General features: G+C 45.6%; 1 long non-coding RNA gene across 7 annotated transcripts in view; it reads left to right on the forward strand.

The window, feature by feature from the left end:
* Positions 1-5,050: 5,050 nt before the first annotated feature.
* Positions 5,051-22,625, forward strand: part of LOC309635808 — a 44,071-nt gene continuing 26,496 nt past the window's right edge. For 5 of the 7 annotated variants that reach the window (XR_014249028.1, XR_014249029.1, XR_014249030.1 and 2 more), the window contains exons 1-2: positions 7,517-7,605; positions 9,620-9,692. This is a non-coding gene — a long non-coding RNA (uncharacterized lncRNA). Of the gene's footprint in view, positions 5,096-7,516; positions 7,606-8,285; positions 8,345-9,619; positions 9,693-22,625 lie in introns of those variants that run through there. The other 2 variants (XR_014249027.1, XR_014249033.1) reach the window with 2 other exon arrangements.

Here is a 22,625-nt window from a genome sequence, read left to right on the forward strand (position 1 = left end):
AGGGATCATGGAGCATTGTGATGACAGGGGTCATGGAGCATTGTGAGGAAAGTGGTCAGGGAGCAATGTGATGAAAGTGGTCATGGAGCATTGTGATAAAAGTGGTCATGGGGCTTTGTGATGACATGGGGCATGGAGCAATGTGATGACAAGGGCCATGGCGCATTGTAGTGAAAACATTCATGGAGCATTGTGATGACAAGTGTCATGGAGAATTGTGATGACAAGGGCCATGGAGAATTGTGACATCAGTGGTCATGGAGCATTGTGACAACTAGGGCCATGAATCATTGTGATGACAGTTGTCATGGAGCATTGTGATGAAAGTGGTCATGGAGGATTGTGATGACAAGTGCCATTGAGCATTGTAATGACATGGGCCTTTAGCATTGTAATGAAACCTGTCATGGAGCTTTGTGATTCATGTTCTCCTGGAGCATTGTGATGACAGTGGGCATGGAGCTTTGTGATGAAAAGCACCATGGACCATTGTGATGAAAAGGGGCATGGACCACTGTGATGACAGGGTTCACGGAGCATTGGGATAGCAGGGGCCATGGAGAATTGTGATGAAAGTGGTACTGGAGCATTTTGTTGAAAAGTGTCATGTATTATTGTGATGATAGTGATCATGGATTATTGTGATGATAGCGATCATGGTGCATTGTGAAGAAAGCGGTCATGGAGCATTGTGATGAAATGGGTCATTGAGCATAGGAATGAAAGGAGTCATGGAGCATCGTTATAACAAGGCTCATGGAGCATTGTGATGACAAGGGCCATAGAGCTTTGTGATGACAAGGTTCATGGAGAACTGTAATGACACGGGCCAAGGAGCATTGTGATGAAAGGGGTGATGGAGCATTGGGATGAAACTCGTCATAGAGCATTGTGATGAAAGTGGTCATGGAAGATTGTGATGAAAGTGTTCATGTAGGATTGTGAAGACAAGGGCATGGAGCATGGTGAAGACCACAACAAGGAGCATTGTGATGACAGAGGTCATGGAGCATTGTGATGAATGCAGTCATGGAGCATTGTCATGGGAAGAGCCATGGAGCATTGTGATGACAAGGGTCATTTAACATTGTGATGAAAAGGGTCATGTAGGATGGTGATGAGAAGGGCATGGAGCCTGCAGAAGATCACAGCACGGAGTATTAGTAATGAGAGGGGTCATGGAGCATTGTGATGAAAAGAATCAGGGAGCATTGTGATGACAAGTGCCGTAGAGCATTGTGATGACAAGGGTCATGGATTATTGTGATGACACAGGCCAAGGTACATTGTGATGAAAGGGGTCATGGATCATTTTGATGGAAGTGGTAATGTATTATTTTGATGATAGGGGATATGGATCATTGTGATGACAGGGGGCAAGGAGCATTGAGATGAAAGACGTACTGGAGTATTGTAATGACAGGGGTCATGGATTATTGTGATGAAAGTGATCATGGAGCATTGTGGTGTCATGGGTCATGGAGAATTGTGATGATGAGGGCCATGGAGCATTGTGATGACAGGTATCATGGAGCATTGTGATGAATATTGTCATGGAGCTTTGTGATGACAAGCGCCGTTGAGCATTGTGATGACATGGGCCTTTTAGCATTGTGATGAAATGGGTCATGGGGCTTTGTGTTGACAAGGGCATGGAGCATGGAGAAGACCGGAGCATGGAGAAGACCTCAACATGGAGCATTGTGATGAGACGGGTCATGGATCATTGTGATGAAAACGGTAATGAATCATTGTGATGACTGTGGATATGGAGCACTGTGATGACAAGGGCCATGGATCATTGTGACGAAACGCATAGTGGAGTATTGTAATGAAAGGGGTCATGGATTATTGTGATAAAAGGGATTATGGGGCATTGTGATGACAGGGAGCATGGAGCAATGTGATGACAGGGGTCATGTAGCATTGTGATGATAGTGGACAAGGAGCATTGTGATGACAGGGCGCATGGAGCATTGTGATGACAAGGGCCTTGGAGCATTGTGATGACATGGGTCATTGGGCATTGTTATGACACGGGTCATTGAGCATTATGATGAAAGTTGTCATGAAGCATTGTGATGACAGGTGGCATGGAGCATTGTGATGACAGGGTGCATGGAGCATTGTGATGACAAGGGCCTTGGAGCATTGTGATGACGTTGGTCATTGGGCATTGTGATGACTGGGGGCATGGAGCATTGTGATGAAATGCGTACTGCAATATTGTAATGAAAGGGGTCATCGATTATTGTGATGAAGGAGATCATTGAGCATTGTGATGCTAGGGTCATGGAGCAATGTGATGAAAATGGTCAGGGAGCATTGTGATGAAAGGGGTAATGGAGCATTGTGATAAAATGTGTTATGGGGCATTGTGATAACAGGGGGCGTGGAACATTGTGATGAGAAGCGCCATGGAACACTGTGATGACAAGGGCCTTTTAGCATTGTGATGAAACGTGTCATTGAGCATTGTGATGAATGTGGTCATGGAGCATTGTGATGAATGCGGTCATGGAGCATTGTGATGACAAGTTCCATGGAGCATTATGATGAAAAGTGCCTTTTAACATTGTGATGAAACGTGTCATGGAGCTTTGTGATGAATGTGGTCCTGGAGAATTGTGATAACAAGGAGCATGAAGCATTGTGATGAAACGGGTCATGGAGCATTGTGATGTCAGGGGTCATGAAACATTGTGCTGACAAGGGCTATGGAGCATTGTGATGACAGGGGCCATGGAGAATTGTGATGAAAGGGGTACACGAGCAGTGTGATGACAGGGTTCATTGAGGATTGTGATGAATGTTGTCATGAAGCATTGTCATGACAGGGGTCATGCAGCATTGTCATGAAAGTCATCATGGATCATTGTGATGATAGTGATCATGGAGCATTGTGGTGAAAGGCGTACCAGGGCATTATGATGAAAGGGGTCATGGATCATTGTCATGATAACGATCATGGAGCATTGTGTTGAAAGTGGTCATGGAGCATTCTGATGAAATGGATCATGGAGCATTGTGATGTCAGAATTCATGGATCATTGTGGTGACAGGGGTCATGGAGCATTGTGATGACTGGGCTCACGGGGCATTGTGATGACAGGGGCATGGAACATTGTGACGAAAAGCATACTGGAGTATTGTGATGAAAGTGGTTATGGATTATTGTAATGAAATGGATCATGGAGCATTGTGATGATAGGGGTAATGGAGCATTGTGATGAAAGTTGTAAGGGAGCATTGTGATGAAAGGGTTAATGGAGCATTGTGATAAAAGGGATCATGGGGCTTTTTGATGACAGAGGGCATGGAGCAATGTGATGACTAGGGCCATAGCGCCTTGTGAGGAAAGCCGTCATGGAGCATTTTGATGAAAGTGGTCAGGAAGCATTGTGATGAAAGGGGTCATGGGTCTCTGTGATGAGAGGGGGCATGGAGCAATGTGATGCCAAGGGCCATGGCGCCTTTTGAGGAAAGCAGTCATGGAGCATTGTGATGAAAGTTGTCAGGGAGCATTGTGATGAAAGGGGTAATGTAGCATTGTGATAAAAGGGGTCATGGGACTTTGTGAGGACAAGGGGCATGGAGCAATGTGCTGACAAGTGCCATGACGCATTGTGAGGAACGCGGTCATGGAGCATTGTGATGACAAGGGCATGGAGCAGGGAGAAGACCAGAGCATGAAGAAGACCTCAACATGGAGTATTGTAATGGGTCGGATCATGGATCTTTGTGATGAAAGTGTTAATGAATCATTGTGATAACAGTGGATATGGAGCATTGTGATGACAACGACCATGGAGCATTGTGATGAAAAAGTCATGGATCATTGTGGTGACAGGGGTCATGGAGCATTGTGATGACAGGGGCCATGGAGCATTGGGATGAGAAGTGCCATTGAGCACTGTGATGACAAGGGGCATTTAGCATTGTGATGGAACGTGTCATGGAGCATTATGATGAATGTAGTCATGGAGCATTTTGATGATATTGGGCATGGAGCATTGTGATGACAAGCTAAATCTAGCATTTTGATGACAAGTGCCTTTTAGAATTGTGATGAAACGGGTCATGGAGTTTTGTGATGAATGTGGTTATGGAGCATTATGACGACTGTGGGCATGGAGCACTGTGATGACAGGGGTCATGGAGCATTGTGATGTCAGGGGTCATGGAGCATTGTCATGACAAGTGCATGGAGCTTTGGGAAGAATGTGGTCATGGAGAATTGTGATGATAGTGGGCATGGAGCATTGTAATAACAGGTGTTATGGAGCATTGTGATAACAGTGGCCATGTAGCATTGTGATGAAAGTGGTACTGGAGAACTGTGATGAAATGGATCATGGAGCATTGTGATGAAAGGGGTCATGGAGCATTGTGATCACAGGTATCATGGAGCATTGTGATGAAAATTGTCATGGAGCATTGTGATGACAAGCGCCATTGAGCCTTGTGATGACAAGGGCCTTTTAGCATTGTGATGAAACGTGTCATAGAGCTTTCTGATGAATGTGGTCATGGAGCATTGCGATGAGAGTGGGCATGGAGCATTGTGATGACAAGCGCCATGAACTATTGTGATGACAAGGGGCATGGAGCATTGTGATGACAGGGTCATGGAGCATTGTGATAACAGGTTCCATGGAGCATTGTGATGAAAGGAGTCATGGAGCATAGCGATGGCAAGGGCCATAGAGCTTTGTGATGACAAGGGTCATGGAGAATTGTGATGACATGGGCCAAGTAGCATTGTGATAAAAGGGGTCATGAAGCATTGTGATGTCAGGTATCATGGAGCATTGTGATGACACGGGCCATGGAGCATTCTGATGGCAGGCGTCATGAGGCATTGAGATGTCACGTGTCATGAGGCTTTTTGATGACAGGCGTCATGGAGCACTGTGATGAAAGGGGTCATAGAGCATTGTGATGACAAGGGCCAAGGAGCATTGTGAGTACAAGGGTGATGGAGCATTGTGATGACAAGGGCTTTAGAGTATTGTGAAGATAAATCATGGAACATTTTGATGACACCGGTATGGAACATTGTGCTGAAAATAGTCATGGAGAATTGTGATGTCAGGTGTCATCGGGCATTGTGATGTCAGGGGTCGTGAAACTTTTTGAAGACAGGGGTCATGGAGCATTGTGATGAAAGGAGTCATGGAGCATAGTGATGGCAAGGGCCATAGAGCTTTGTGATGACAAGGGTCATGGAGAATTGTGATGACATGGGACAAGTAGCATTGTGATGATAGGGGTCATGGAGCATTGTGACGACAAGGACCATGGAGAGTTGTGATGACAGGGGTCACGGGGCATTGTGATGGCAGGGGGCATGGAGCATTGTGATAAAAGCCGTACTGGAGTGTTGTGATGAAAGGGGTAATGGATTATTGTGATGAAAGGGATCATGGAGCATTGTGATGACAGGGGTCACGGAGCATTGTGAGGAAAGTGGTCAGGGAGCATTGTGCTGAAAGTGGTAATGGAGCATTGTGATAAAAGTGGTCATGGGGCTTTGTGATGACAGAGGGCATAGAGCAATGTAATGAAAAGGGCTATGGCGCATTGTGGTGAAAGCAGTCATGGAGCATTGGGATGACAAGTGTCATGGAGAATTGTGATGACAAGGGCCATGGAGAATTGTGACGCCAGTGGTCATGGAGCATTGTGACAACAAGGTCCATGAAACATTGTGATGACAGTGGTCATGGAGCACTGTGATGAAAGTGGTCATGGAGCATTGTGATGACAAGTGCCATTGAGCATTGTAATGACATGGGCCTTTAGCATTGTGATGAAACCTGTCATGGAGCTTTGTGATTAATGTGCTCCTGGAGCATTGTGATGACAGTGCGCATGGAGCTTTGTGATGAAAAGCACCATGGACCACTGTGATGACAGGTGTCATGGAGCATTCAGATAACAGGGGCCATGGAGCATTGTGATGAAAGTGGTACTGGAGCATTGTGTTGAAAAGAGTCATGTATTATTGTGATGATAGTGATCATGGATTATTGTGATGATAGCGATCATGGTGCATTGTGAGGAAAGCGGTCATGGAGCATTGTGATGAAATGGGTCATTGAGCATAGGAATGAAAGGAGTCATGGAGCATTGTGATGACAAGGGCCATAGAGCTTTGTGATGACAAGTTTCATGGAGAATTGTAATGACACGGGCCAAGGAGCTTTGTGATGAAAGGGGTGATGGAGCATTGGGATGAAACTCGTCATAGAGCATTGTGCTGAAAGTGGTCATGGAGGCTTGTGATGAAAGGGGTCATGTAGGATTGTGATGGCAAGGGCATGGAGCATGGTGAAGACCACAACATGGAGCATTGTGATGACAGCGGTCATGGAGCATTGTGATGAAAGCAGTCATGGAGCATTGTCATGGGATGGGCCATGGAGCATTGTGATGACAAGGGTCATTTAACATTGTGATGAAAAGGGTCATGTACGATTGTGATGACAAGGGCATGGAGCCTGGAGAAGATCACAGCACGGAGTATTGTAATGAGAGGGTTCATGGAGCATTGTGATGAAAAGAATCAGGGAGCATTGTGATGACAAGTGCCATAGAGCATTGTGATGACAAGGGTCATGGAGTATTGTGATGACACAGGCCAAGGTGCATTGTGATGAAAGGGGTCATGGTATATTTTGATGGAATTGGTAATGTATTATTTTGATGATAGGGCATATGGATCATTGTGATGACAGGGGGCAAGGAGCATTGTGATGAAAGAAGTACTGCTGTATTGTAATGAAAGGAATCATGGATTATTGTGATGAAAGTGATCATGGAGCATTGTGGTGTCATGGGTCATGGAGAATTGTGATGATGAGGGCCATGGAGAATTGTGATGACAGGTATCATGGAGCATTGTGATGAATATTGTCATGGAGCTTTGTGATGACAAGCGCCATTGAGCATTGTGATGACATGGGCCTTTTAGCATTGTGATGAAATGGGTCATGGAGCTTTGTGATGACAAGGGCATGGAGCATGGAGAAGACCGGAGCATGGAGAAGACCTTAACATGGAGCATTGTGATAAGAGGGGTCATGGATCATTGTGAAGAAAGTGGTAATGAATCATTGTGATGACAGTGGATATGGAGCATTGTGATGACAAGCGCCATGGAGCATTGTGATGAAAGGCGTACTGGAGTATTGTCATGAAAGGGGTCATGGATTATTGTGATAATAGGGGTTATGGGGCATTGTGATGACAAGGGGCATGGAGCATTGTGATTAGAAGCGCCATGGAGCATCGTGTTGACAAGGGCCATTTAACATTTTGATGAAACGTGTCATGGAGCATTGTGATGAATATGGTCATGGAGCATTTTGATGACATTGGGCATGGAGCATTGTGATGACAAGCTCAATCTAGCATTTTGATGACAAGGGCCTTTTAGCATTGTGATGAAACGCGTCATGGGGCTTTGTGATGAATGTGGTTGTGGACCTTTGTGATGACCGGGGGAATGGAGCACTGTGATGACAGGGGTCATGGAGCATTGTGATGTCAGGGGTCATGGAGCATTGTGATGACAAGGGCCATGGAGCATTGTGATGACAGGTGCATGGAGCTTTGTGAAGAATGTGGTCATGGAGAATTGTGATGATAGTGGGCATGGAGCATTGTGATGACAGAGGTCATGGGGCATTGTCATTACAGGGGGCATGGAGTATTGTGATGAAAGTCCTACTGGAGCATTGTGATAAAAGTGGTTATGGATTATTGTGATGAAATGTATAATGGATCATTGTGATGACAGGGAGCATTTTGATGAAAGTGGTACTGGAACACTGTGATGAAATGTGTCATGGATCAATGTGATGATAGCGATCATGGAGCATTGTGACGAAAGTGGTCATGGAGCATTGTGATGACAAGGGCCATCGAGCATTGTGATGACAAGTGTCAAGGAGCATTGTGATGACACGTACATGGAGCATTGTAATGACAGGGGTCATTGGGCATTGTAATGAAATGCGTCATGGAGCATTTTGATGACAGTGGGCATGGATCAGGTTGATGACAACTGCCATGGAGCATTATTCTGAAAGTGTCATGGAGCATTGTGATGAGAGGGGCCATGGAGCATTGTGATGACAGGGGTCATGGAGCATTGTGATGATAGGGGTCATGGAGCATTGTGTTGACAAGCGTAATTGAGAATTGTGATGACACGGGCCATGCAGCATTGTGATGAAAGTGGTCATTGAGCATTGTGATGAAAGTAGTCATGAAGCATTGCAATGACATGGGGCTTGGAGCATTGTGATGACAAGTGCCATGGAGCATTGTGATCAAAGTGTCATGGAGCATTGTGATGAGAGGAGCCATATAGCATTGTGATGAAAGTGGTACTGGAGCATTGTGATGAAATGTTTCATGGATCATTGTGATGAGAGCGATCATGGAGCATTGTGTTGAAATCGGTCATGGAGCATTGTGGTGACAGGGGTCATGGAGCATTGTGATTATAATGGTCATGGAGAAATGTGCTGACAAGAGTCATGGAGTATTGTGATTAAAAAGGCTTGAAACATTGTGATGGCATGGGCATGGAGCATTGTGATGACAAGATCCATGGAGAATTGTGATGAAAGGGGTCATGGAGAATTGTGATGACAATGGTCAGGGAGCATTGTGATGACAAGAGCCTTGGAGCATTGTGATGACAGGTCTCATGAGGCATTGTGATGAAAGGCTTACTGGAGTATTGTAATGAAAGGGCTCATGGATTATTGTGATGAAAGGGATCTTGGAGCATTGTGATGTTAAGGGTCATGGAGCATTGTGATGAATGTGGTCATGGAGCATTGTGATGACAAGGGCCATAGAGCATTGTGATGAGAAGGGTTAATGTAGCATTGTGATGATAGGGGTCATGGAGCATTGTGATGAATTGGGTCATGGAGCATTGTGATGACAAGAGCCTTGGAGCATTGTGATGACAGGTGTCATGGGGCATTGTGATGAAAAGCTCACTGGAGTATTGTAATGAAAGGGCTCATGGATTATTGTGATGAAAGGGGTCTTGGAGCATTGTGATGTTAAGGGTCATGGAACATTGTGATGAAAGTAGTCAGGGAGGATTGTGATGAAAGGGGTAATGGAGCCTTGTGATAAAACGGGTTGTTGGGCATTGTGATGTCAGGGGCCATGGAGCATTGTGATGAGAAGTGCCATGGAGCTTTGTGGTGAGAGTGGTCATGGAGCATTGTGATGAAGGTGGTCAGGGAGCATTGTGTTGAAAGGGGTAATGGAGCATTGTGATAAAAGGGGTGACGTGGTTTTGAGATGACAGGGGTCATGGAGCACTGTGATGACACACGCCATAGAGCATTGTCATGACAAGGGCCATTTAGCATTGTGATGAAACGGTTCATGAAGCATTGTGATGAATGTGGTCATGTAGCATTGTGTTGAAAGTGGGCATGGAGCATTGTGATGAAAGGTGTCGTGGATTATTATGATGAAAGTGATCATGGATCATTGTGATGAAAGGGGTCATGGAGCATTGTGATGTCAGGGGTTATGGAGCATTGTGGTGACAATGGCCATGGAGCAGGGTCATGACAAGGGTCATGAAGCATTGTGATGACAGGGGTTATGCAGCATTGTGATGACAATGGCCATGGAGCATTTTGATGACAGTGGTCATAGGGCATTTTGATGACAGTGGTCATAGGGCATTTTGATGACAAGTGTCATGGAGCATTTTGATGACAAGCGCCATGGAGCATTATGATGACAGGTGTCATGAGACATTGTGATGTAAGGGGTAATGGAGCATTGTGATAAAAGGTGTTATGGGGCATTGTGATGACAGGGGACGTGGAGCATTGTTATGAGAAGGGCCATGGAGCATTGTGATGTTAAGGGCCATTTAGCATTTTGATGAAACGTGCCATGGAGCATTGTGATGAATGTGGTCATGGAACATTGTGATGACATTGGGTATGGAGCATTGTGGTGACAAGCACTAAGGAGCATTTTGATGACATGTGACTTTTAGCATTGTGAAGAAATGGGTCATGGAGCTTTGTGATGAAGGTGGTCATGGAGCATTGTGATGACAAGGGCCATGGAGCACTGTGATGACAGGTGTCATGGAGCATTGTGATGAGAGGGGTCATGGAGCACTGTGATGATAATGGTCATGGAGCATGTGAAGACAGGGTTCTTTGAGTATTGTGATGACAATGGTCATGGAGCATTGTGATGAAAGTGTCATGGAGCATTGTGATGAGAGGGGCCATCGTGCATTGTGATGACAAGTGTCATGGATCATTTTGATGACAAGATCCATGGAGAATTGTGATGAAAGGGGTCATGGAGCATTGTGATGATATTGGGCATGGAGCATTGTGATGACAAGAGCCATGGAGCATTTTGATGACAAGTGCCTTTTAGCATTGTGATGAAACGGTTCATGGAGCTTTGTGATGAATGTGGTTATTGAGCATTGTGATGACAGGGTGCATGGAGCATTGTGATGAAAGCGGTCATGGAGCATTGTGATGTCAGGGTTCATGGACCATTGTGATGAGAAGGGCAATGGAGCATAGTGATGATAGTGGTCATGGAGCATTGTGATGAAAGGAGTCATGGAGAATTGTGATGGCAAGGGCCATAGAGCTTTGTGATGACAAGGGTCATGGAGAATTGTGTTGACACGGTTCAAGGAGCTTTGTGATGAAAGGGATCAATGAGCATTGTGATGAACGTGGTCATGAAGCATGGTGATAACAGGGGGCATGGAGCATTGTGATGACAAGTGCCATGGAGAGTTGTGATGACAAGTGTCATGGAACATTGTGATGAAAGTTGTCATAAGCATTGTGATGACAGTGAGCATGGAGATTTGTGATGACAAGTGTCATGGAGCAATGTGATGAAAGTGTTCATGGAGCATTGTACTGACAAGGGCTATGGAGCATTGTGATAACAGGGGTCATGGGGCAATGTGATGACAGGGGGCATGGAACATTGGGATGAAAGGCGTACTGGAGTATTGTGTTGGAAGGAGTCATGGATTATTGTGATCAAATGGATCATGGAGCATTGTGATGACAGTGGTCATGGAGCATTGTGGGTTTTTTTTTAATTCAAACAGAAAGTCACAAAAGTTATAATCATCCTCATCAGTTCCCTCAGTCACATGTAATTAATTTTTTTATCTTGATCTTTTGGTAGCAGTTTTATGAGTTCATCAATTTTTCATTTATTCATTCAGTTATTCACTTATTCATTCAGTTCAGCCGTACAGTCAGTTACCAGAAACCTGTACTTGTCAGAGTCTTTTCCATGAATTCCTTGAAGATGAAACCCTTTTATAGGAACATATTTGCAAAAGCATCACAGTACACCCAGAATTGTCTGTAAATGGCAAAAGACTTAAAAATGACCATGGTTAAAGATTTGATGAAAGTTCATAATAATGCAATTGGCAAGGAAATTTAATTATTTCTGAGATATACGTTATAAAGTAATAACTAGAATTATGACATAACATTATACCAGAACATATAAGATTTTTAGAAATTTCATGTAATGTCTGAAACATTTATATTAACATATTTCCATACAAATAAGCCAATGAAAGTTTAGTATTAGTTGTTTTGTTTGTTTGGTTTTTTTATACTGCAGGTTCTTATTAGTCATCAATTTTATACACATCTGTGTATACATGTCAATCCCAATCGCCCAATTCAGCACATCACCATTCCCACCCCACCGCAGTTTTCCCCCCTTGGTGTCCATACATTTGTTCCCTACATCTGTGTCTCAACTTCTGCCCTGCAACCCGGTTCATCTGTACCATTTTTCTAGGTTCCACATACATGTGTTAATATACGATATTTGTTTTTCTCTTTCTGACTTACTTCACTCTGTATGACAGTCTCTCGATCCATCCACATCTCATAAAATGACCCAATTTCGTTCCTTTTTATGGTTGAGTAATATTCCATTGTATATATGTACCACAGCTTCTTTATCCATTCGTCTGTTGATGGGCATTTAGGTTGCTTCCATGACCTGGCTATTGTAAATAGTGCTGCAACGAACATTCAAGTGTATGTGTCTTTTTGAATTACGGTTTTATCTGGGTATATGCCCAGTAGTGGGATTGCTGGGTCATATGGTAATTCTATTTTTAGTTTTTTAAGGAACCTCCATATTGTTCTCCATAGTGGCTGTATCAATTTACATTCCCACCAACAGTGCAAGAGGGTTCCATTTTCTCCACACCCTCTCCAGCATTTGTTGTTTGCAGATTTTCTGATGATGCCCATTCTAAATGTTGTGAGGTGATATCTCATTGTAGTTTTGATTTGCATTTCTCTAATAATTAGTGATGTTGATCAGTTTTTCATGTGCTTCGTGGCCGTCTGTATGTCTTCTTTGGAGAAATGTCTATTTAGGCCTTCTGCCCATTTTTGGATTGGGGTGTTTGTTTCTCTAATATTGAGCTGAATGAACTGTTTATATATTTTGGAGAGTAATGCTTTGTCTGTTGATTAGTGTGCAAATATTTTCTCCCATTCTGAGGGTTGCCTTTTCGTCTTGTTTATGGTTTCCTTTGCTGTGCAAAAGCTTTGAAGTTTCATTAGGTCCAATTTGTTTATTTTTGTTTTTATTTCCATTACTCTAGGAGGTGGATCAAAAAAGATCTTGCTGTGATTTATGTCAAAGAGTGTTCTTCCTATGTTTTCGTCTAAGAGTTTTATAGTGTCCAGTGTTACATTTAGGTCTCTAATCCATTTTGAGTTTATTTCTGTGTATGGTGTTAGGGAATATTCTAATTTCATTCTTTTACATGTAGCTGTCCAGATTTCCCAGCACCATTTATTGAAGAGACTGTCTTTTCTCCATTGTATATCTTTGCCTCCTTTGTCATAGTTTAATTGACCATACGTGTGTGGGTTTATCGCTGGGCTTTCTATCTTGTTCTATTGATCTATGTTTCTGTTTTTGTGCCAGTACCATATTGTCTTGATTACTGTAGCTTTGTAGTATAGTCTGAAGTCAGGGAGTCTGATTCATCCAGCTCCGTTTTTTTCCCTCAAGACTGCTTTGGCTATTCGGGGTCTTTTGTTTCTCCATACAAATTTTAAGATGATTTGTTCTAGCTTCGTAAAAAATGCCATTGGTAATTTGATAGGGATTGCATTGAATCTGTAGATTGCTTTGGGTAGTATAGTCATGTTCACAATATTGATTTTTCCAATCCAAGAACATGGTATATCTCTCCACCTGTTGGTATCATCTTTAATTTCTTTCATCAGTGTCTTATAGTTTTCTGCATACAGGTCTTTTGTCTCCCTAGGTAGGTTTATTCCTAGGTATTTTATTCTTTATGTTGCAATGGTAAATGGGAGTGTTTCCATAGTTTCTCTTTCATATTTTTCATCATTGGTGTATAGAAATGCAAGAGATTTCTGTGCATTAATTTTGTATCCTGCTACTTTACCAAATTCATTGATTAGCTCTAGTAGTTTTCTGGTGGAATTTTTAGGATTCTCTATGTATAGTATCATGTCATCTGCAAACAGTGACAGTTTTACTTCTTCTTTTCCAATTTGTATTCCGTTTATTTCTTTTTCTTCTCTGATTGCCTTGGCTAGGACTTCCAAAACTATGCTGAATAATAGTGGTGGGAATAGACATCCTTGTCTCCTTCCTGATCTTAGAGGAAATGCTTCCAGTTTTTCACCATTGAGAATGATGTTTGCTGTGGGTTTGTCATATATGGCCTTTATTATGTTGAGGAAAGTTCCCTCTATGCCCACTTTCTGGAGAGTTTTTTATCATAAATGTGTGTTGAATTTTGTCAAAAGCTTTTTCTGCATCTATTGAGATGATCATATGGTTTTTATTCTTCAATTTGTTAATATGGTGTATCACATTGATTGATTTGCATACATTGAAGAATCCTTGCATCCCTGGGATAAATCCCACTTGATTGTGGTGTATGATACTTTTAAAATGTTGTTGGATTCTGTTTGCCAGTATTTTGTGGAGGATTTTTTGCATCTATATTCATCAGTGATATTGGTCTGTAATTTTCTTTTTTTGTAGTATCTTTGTCTGGTTTTGGTATCAGGGTGATGGTGGCCTCATAGAATGAGTTTGGGAGTGTTCCTTCCTCTGCAATTTTTTGGAAAAGTTTGAGAAGGATGGGTGTTAGCTCTTCTCTAAATGTTTGATAGAATGCACCTGTGAAGCCATCTGGTCCTGGACTTTTGTTTGTTGGAAGATTTTTAATCACAGTTTCAATTTCATTACTTGTGATTTGTCTGTTCATATTTTCTGTTTCTTCCTGGTTCAGCCTTGGAAGGTTATACCTTTCTAAGAATTTGTCCATTTCTTCCAGGTTGTCCATTTTATTGGCATAGAGTTGCTTTTAGTAGTCTCTTAGGATGTTTTGTATTTCTGCGGTGTCTATTGTAACTTCTCCTTTTTCATTTCTAATTTTATTGATTTGAGTCCTCTCCCTCTTTTTCTTGATGAGTCTGGCTAATGGCTTATCAATTGTGTTGACCTTCTCAAAGAACCAGCTTTTAGTTTTATTGATCTTTGCTATTGTTTTCTTTGTTTCTATTTCATTTCTTTCTGCTCTGATCTTTATGATTTCTTTCCTTCTGCTAACATTGGGTTTTGTTTGTTCTTCTTTCTCTAGTTCCTTTAGGTGTAAGGTTAGAGTGTTTACTTGAGATTTTTCTTGTTTCTTTAGGTAGGCTTGTATAGCTATAAACTTCCCTCTTAGAACTGCTTTTGCTGCATCCCATAGGTTTTGGATCGTCACGTTTTCATTGTCATTTTTCTCTAGGTATTTTTTGATTTCCTCTTTGATTTCTTCAGTGATCTCTTGGTTATTTAGTAACGTATTGTTTAGCCTCCATGTGTTTGTGTTTTTTACGTTTTTTTCCCAGTAATTCATTTCTAATCTCATAGCATTGTGGTCAGAAAAGATGCTTGATATGATTTCAATTTGCTTAAATTTACTGAGGCTTGATTTGTGACCCAAGATGTGATCTATCCTGGAGAATGTTCCGTGCGCACTTGAGAAGAAAGTGTAATCTGCTGTTTTTGGATGGAATGTCCTATAAATATCAATTTAATCTGTATGGACTATTGTGTCATTTAAAGCTTCTGTTTCCTTAATTATTTTCATTTTGGATGATCTGTCCATTGGTGTAAGTAAGGTGTTAAAGTCCCCCACTATTATTGTGTTACTGTCAATTTCCTCTTTTATAGCTGTTAGCAGTTGCCTTATGTATTGAGGTGCTCCTATGTTGGGTGCATATATATTTATAATTGTTATATCTTCTTCTTGGATTGATCCCTTGATCATTATGTAGTGTCCTTCCTTGTCTCTTGTAACATTCTTTATTTTAAATTCTCTATTTTATCTGATATGAGCATAGCTACTCCAGCTTTCTTTTGATTTCCATTTGCATGGAATATCTTTTTCCATCCCCTCACTTTCAGTCTGTATGTGTCCCTAGGTCTGAAGTGGGTCTCTTGTAGACAGCATATATATGGATATTGTTTTTGTATCCATTCAGCAAGCCTGTGTCTTTTGGTTGGAGCATTTAATCCATTCATGTTTAAGGTAATTATCAATATGTATGTTCCTATGACCATTTTCTTAATTGTTTTGGGTTTGTTTTTGTAGGTCCTTTTCTTCTCTTGTGTTTCCCACTTAGAGAAGTTCCTTTAACATTTGTTGTAGAGCTGGTTTGGTGGTGCTGAATTCTCTTAGCTTTTGCTTGTCTGTAAAGCTTTTGATTTCTCCATCAAATCTGAATGAGATCCTTGCCAGGTAGAGTAATCTTGGTTGTAGGTTCTTCCCTTTCATCACTTTAAGTATATCAGGCCACTCCCTTCTGGCTTGTAGAGTTTCTGCTGAGAAATCAGCTGTTAACCTTATGGGAGTTCCCTTGTATGTTATTTGTCGTTTTTCCCTTGCTGCTTTCAATAATTTTTCTTTGTCTTTAATTTTTGCTAATTTGATTATTATGTGTCTCGGCGTGTTTCTCCTTGGGTTTATCCTGTATGGGACTTGCTGCGTTTCCTGGACTTGGGTGGTTATTTCCTTTCCCATGTTAGGGAAGTTTTCGATTATAATCTCTTCAAATATTTTCTTTGGTCCTTTCTCTCTCTCTTCTCCTTCTGGGACCCCTATAATGCGAATGTTGTTGTGTTTAATGTTGTCCCAGAGGTCTCTTAGGCTGTCTTCATTTCTTTTCATTCTTTTTTCTTTAGTCTGTTCCGCAGCAGTGAATTCCACCATTCTGTCTTCCAGGTCACTTATCCATTCTTCTGCCTCAGTTATTCTGCTATTGATTCCTTCTAGTGTAGTTTTCATTTCAGTTATTGTATTGTTCATCTCTGTTTGTTTGTTCTTTAATTCTTCTAGGTCTTTGTTAAACATTTTTTGCATCTTCTCGATCTTTGCCTCCATTCTTATTCCGAGGTCCTGGATGATCTTCACTATCATTATTCTGAATTCTTCTTCTGGAAGATTGCCTATCTCCACTTCATTTAGCTGTTTTTCTGGGGTTTTATCTTGTTCCTTCATCTGGTATGTAGCCCTCTGCCTTTTCATCTTGTCTATCTTTCTGTGAATGTGGTTTTTTTCCCACAGGCTGCAGGATTATAGTTTTTCTTGATTCTGCTGTCTGCCCTCTGGTGGTTGAGGCTATCTAAGAGGCTTGATGGGAGGCTCTGGTGGTGGGTAGAGCTGACTGTTGCTGTGATGGTCAGAGCTCAGTAAAACTTTAATCCACTTGACTGTTGATGGGTGGGGCTGGGTTCCCTCCCTGTTGGTTGTTTTGCCTGAGGCAACCCAACACTGGAGCCTACCTGGACTCTTTGGTGGGGCTAATGACAGACTCTGGGAGGGCTCACGCCAAGGAATACTTCCCAGAACTTCTGCTGCCAGTGTCCTTCTCCCCACGGTGAAACAGAGCCATCCCCCGCCTCTGCCAGAGACCTTCCAACACTAGCAGGTAGGTCTGGTTCAGTCTTCCCCGGGGTCACTGCTCCTTCCCCTGGGTCCCGATGCACACACTATTTTGTGTGCGCCTTCCAAGAGTGGGGTCTCTATTTCCCCCAGTCCTGTAGAAGTCCTGCAATCAATTCCTACTAGGCTTCAACGTCTGATTCTCTATGAATTCCTCCTCCCGTTGCCGGACCCCCAGGTTGGGAACCCTGACGTGGGGCTCAGAACCTTCACTCCAGTGGGCGGACTTCTGTGGTGTAAGTGTTCGCCAGTCTGTGAGTCACCCACCCACCAGTTATGGGATTTGATTTTACTCTGATTGTGCCCCTCCAACCGTCTCATTGTGGCTTCTCCTTTGTCTTTCGATGAGAGGGTGTTAGAAAACATCCCTGGACCCAGGGCAGTACGAAGTGTATTATGGTTAGACCCGAGGACTCAGCAGGCCCATAACTTTGGTCTGTTCTCTCCTGTCTACCTTCCTGTGTCTCCAGCTGTCAACATTTGACAGTCGAACCAGCAGATGTGATGTGTTCAAAGCATTTGCTTCTGATGTCAGATAAGCTCCTATCCCACATCTAATTTCTCTGTAAAAGCAGAATTTTCGTGTTATTATGTGTATTGTAATAATGCTGCTTAGACTTTTTAGGTTAGAAAACTGGTGGCTTGCCAAAGACCTCCAATATAGAAAATGTCAGTCTCTAGCACTGTCCCATGTGACTTGAGGGGCAAACCTAGATAATACCAGATGGTCACACGCTATCTATTTCATTTCTGCCACAGGATTAGCTGTGTAAGTCGGGAAGTCTGTAGGTTTACAGGTGGGTAGTAAATGCCCTGTTACCTGCTAAAGATGAGTATCCGTGGTTTTCTCTAAGGCAGGGTTTCTCAACCAAGGCACTGACTTTTGGGGCCAGATAAACCTTTGCTGTGGTGTGTGAGTCCTGTGCATCGTAGAGTGTTTAGCAAGGTCCTGACCTCTACTCACTAGGTGCCCGTAACATTCCCTCTCTCTCCTCCCAGTTGTGACAACCAAAATCACCTTCAGACTTTCCCAGATGTCCCCTGGGGGGCACAGTTACACTCAGTGAGAAGCAATGGACTCAAGGCTACCAATATCTTTGAGGTAGACTTGACGTCCTGTTGTAAAAGACATACTCATTCTCCTGTGTTTATTTTGGAAATTAGATGCCACTGTTCATGATCCTTATTCAGATGTCTGTAATTAAGTTTAGTCAGACTACCCACTCACAGGTGGGACACTGAGACAGAGGGAAACAGCTTGTCCAACTCACATGGCCACATCCCTTGCCTCCTAAGAAAACGTGTCACAAGTGAAAGCAAGCTGGCTCTTGTAATGTTGACAAGTCTTTTTTTTTCAACAAATGTGCCAGTTTTAGAGTTGTTCTTTGCCCTTTAACCTTTCGGAGGGCTTACATAGCCTTCAAGCTTCTAAAGAAACGAAATGGGGCACTCTTTCCCAAGCAGGAAGCAGTTTCACTGGCAGTGTGTGAGAGGCCTTGGGGACTTGGAGGATGAACACTTGTCAAAACAGGGTTTATCCCGATATGCTAGAGTAAGGCTCAGTGCACCACACTGGTGTTATCAGGTGGTGTTGATCAAATAAGTAGTACTACAGAGAGAATCTTACTTTAGTCAATTTAAAGTTTTGAGATCTCACTATGTTTTTTAAAACAGGTATTAAATACATGCATTTGGTAAAACAGTACAAAAGACTGTTTGGTACATAGCAGCCAAAGAAAACCAATGTGGCTATTCCATGCTGAGCTATGCTGTGAGCATTATCAAATAGATACTGGATTCTGAGGCCTTTGTTCAGGAACAAAAAAGAATATAAAATATCTCATTACCACAACTAAGGAGCTGGCCTGTGGCAACTAAGAGCCGGCACAATTAACTAACTAACTGACTATTTTTAAAAATCTCATTAATAGGTATTTAATATGATTTTGTTAAATTTATTTATTTATTTTATTTATTTATTTTTGGCTGTGTTGGGTCTTCCTTGCTGCGTTCGTGCTTTCTCCAGTTGCGGTGAGTGGGGGCTATTCTTCGTTGCGGTGCGTGGGTTTCTCATTGCGGTGGCTTCTCTTGTTGCGGATCATGGGCTCTAGGCACGTGGTCTTCAGTAGTTGGGGCATGAGGACTCAGTAGTTGTGGCTTTTGCATGCTAGAGCGCAGGCCCAGTAGTGGTGGCTCACGGGCTTCATTGCTCCGCGGCGTGTGGGAACTTCCCGGACCAGGGCTTGAACCCTTGTCCCCTGCATTGGCAGGCGGATTCTTAACCACTGTGCCACGAGGGAAGCCCAGGCTCCAACCTTTTTAAAAATGTGTTCCTTCCACCTTCATGGAGCAGGCATAGGAGATGGGGAGGAGTGAGAACCCGATTGGCAGGGGTCCGGTCGCAACCCCAGAAGGGGATGGGGGAGGATCTAAGAGGTGGCATTGGACCACAGTCGACCCCCAGTGACAGCTAACAGTTGCATTGCTGCCCCTTCCTGCCCCAGGACTTGAGCTCAGGTCCGAGGGCGGCTGGAGAAACGCACTGTTTTTGGTGAGATGCTCTTACTTACTGTGTGGAGCTGCTCCGGCTGCCCCAGCGACCACAACCCTGCAGGGCCCTGTGCCCGTCCTCCCTTCCCCCTGCCCAGGGCTCGGAGAACAGCAGTCTCTGTGGGGCAACCTGTTTCCAAGTCCTTCAGTGACCGTGGAGGACTGGGAACGGGCTGGGCTGCCGGGGAGCCTGGGCATCCAACACCTGAGCTCAGCCCTGGGGGCTCACATGAGGGCAGGGGCTGAGGGGTGAGGGCAGTGAGTGGAGGGGCCTCCAGCCGGCGTCAGTCTGGGCCCTGGACCCAGGGAAAGGCCTCACCCTCTCAGTCCTGACCTGCCGCTCGGGAACCCTGTGGCCCACCAGGCCGAGGCCTGCGGCGCCCGCCGCGGACTGCCTGGCACACGGCTGGGGTGCCAACGCCACACCTGGATTTTGCACGGGGACCATGTGGGGGCTCAGTGCATGGGAAGACGAGCAGCCCCCAGGCCCTGACACGCCCCTTCCATATCCATTGAGAGGTGCCTGATGGAAGGCCGACTGTGCTCCTTTTCAAGCCCCAGGGAATTCACACGGACAGCCCTCCCAACCACAGGGTGCCTGCCCACCGGCTCTGGGCCTGCGACCAGCCCAGAACACAGAAGGCACAGAAGTGGGTGCAGGGAGCTGAGCCGGGTCTGCAGAAGGGCAGACATCACAGCATGGTCCACAACTGACTGGCCTAGGGTGGGTGAGAACGGGCGGGCAAGCTGAGGGGAGGACAGAGTGTGGCACGGCCTGCCCGCCTGGGCCACGGGGAGAAGGTCAGGGTGCCACCCGCACCCTCGCTCCACTGCCTGGCATCCTTTGTGGGGGCGAAGGGCTGGAGGCAGGGCTCCCAAGTAGCTCAAAGGCCAGGGAAGGACACACGGGATGGTCCAGAACCACCCTACTGCTCCAGTGGTGCAGCACCCCCTCTGAGTTCCTACTGCCACCAAAACACATCCCTAAGTCCTTTGGGAAGAATCGCTAGGACCCAGGAAGATGGCCCCTTGCCGTGGTCCAGACTTCAGCAGCTGCCGTTGACCAGAGGGAGCCAGCCGTCTGGCCGTGAGCAGGAGGACAGGACACGGGGACAGGGAGAGCCACAGCCGGGCTTCCCGCAGCTGTGCCCACTGCCAGAACCAGCTCCAGCCAATCACAGCCCCCGAGATGCCAAACAGTGATGGGCGAGAGGCCAGCAGGAAACTGACACCCCCTCACTGGAGGGCCTGCCCAGCCGGGGTGTGGGGCACCATCCCCGTCTGAACTCAGTGCAGAGCTCAGCCATCTCCCAGTGACCAAGACACATCACCACGGCCCCAGGGCTTATCCCCGACCAAGGTCAGAACTCCCCGCAGTGTGACAGCCCCCATACCACTCCTGTGGTGGAAGGGACGGCAGGCAGAGACCAGGGGTAGAGTCTTTTTATTAATGGCTGCGTTTTCAAAGAACCGTTTTGTTACCAGGAAAGCTCCCCAGGAAGGGATTGCATTAGTGCAACAAGGGGGAGCCTTGATGCCAGGCTCTCCAGACACTTCCAGGTGGAGACTTTTGGCCTAGGCCGGCCACTGGGGACTCAGGGGCTGGGAGGACACATGGCCCCTCCCCGACCCCGACGGGGCGCTAAGGCACCCAGCCTGCCTGGGTGGGCAAAACCCCATGCCGTCAGCAGGCGGGCGGCCTGCAGCCCTCAACCTGCAGCCCTTTGCTCAGGAGGAAGGCGTCCTGTGTGGGGTCACAACCCAGGAAGAGCTTCACCATGCCCTTGGCATCCTCGGAGCCCCCTGGCCTCAGAATGCAGCTTCTGTAGTCCATGGCAACCTGACGAGAGGGGGCGGGGCTGCAGGAGGGTGGAGCACCCCCTTCACTGAGGGTGTGGGTGTGGCCACCTCTGCTGTGACTCAACAAAGGGCAGGGGAGCAGGGGGTCCAGGGCAGGGCCCTCAGAGCCTGGCAGTCCCAGGTGGGTGGCACAAGCATCTAGGCCCAGGCCAAGGGCCTCCGTGTTAGTCTGCACAGCAGGCCGGCCTCTCACCTTGCCACTCAGGACGCCATCCTGCTTGAAAAGTGTGTGGAACATGTCCGCAGTGTACACCTCACTGCACAGGTAGCCATAGGAATGGGCGTCGTAGCTTCCTGCCAGGTGGCCGAAGGTCGCAGGCAGGTGGGTCCCTGGGACACACACGGAGAGGCTCCTACCCGGCCCCCTGGCCGCGCCATGCCCGTTCCCCAGAGCGGGGGCCTCAAAGCAGCCCTGTCTGAGTCCCCTGCCACTAGAGGGAGTATTGGCCCAACCCTTCTAGAAAACGGGGACCTTGCAGGCAACTCAGTGGAGGGAAACAAAGCAATATTTGCCAACTTTCTGCTGAAGCTCACGAGGGTTCACCCCTAAGCCTCTTACAAGGACAGCTGCCCGAGGCTCCGAGGGATGAATCAGGGCTCGCCCTCCAGCACGGGGAGAGCACAGGTTAAAGCGCTCACGAGGGAGTGAGCTGAGTCTCCACACCGCACTGACATATACGGGCAAACCTCGTCGACGCATTCTGTCCGGGGTATGAAGCCCTCTCCTGCCTCTTCCAGGCTCTCCAGAAAGCACGTGCAGATAGGCCCAACCCACCCTTGGACTCCAAGGGCCACAGCTGAAGGGACCAGCCCAGGAACCCAGGCAGGAAGAGGCCAGAGGTCAGCGGGCCTCGGCCAGAGCCCGTCAGTCGGTACCCCTTCACACACCACCAGAGGATCCTCTTGACCTGGGCAGTAGCCGCCAACCGACCGCTAAGGTGGGCCCGGCATGCATTTGAATACCTGGCGTGGCTGGGACCCCGAGGATCTCCTCACAGAGGCGGGCATTCTCCTGGGCCGGGTACAAGGGCGTCTGCATGTGCAGGGCCTGGTCCAACGTGGCCAGGATGATCGGGCACAGGTGGAAGAGGCATGGAGGGTGGGAGGAAGGAGACGGGGGACTGGAACTGTGTCCAGGCCGCGC

The sequence above is a fragment of the Balaenoptera borealis genome (genome assembly GCF_965194805.1).
Source record: "Balaenoptera borealis genome assembly, chromosome: 1".
Taxonomy (NCBI): Eukaryota; Metazoa; Chordata; class Mammalia; order Artiodactyla; family Balaenopteridae; genus Balaenoptera; species Balaenoptera borealis.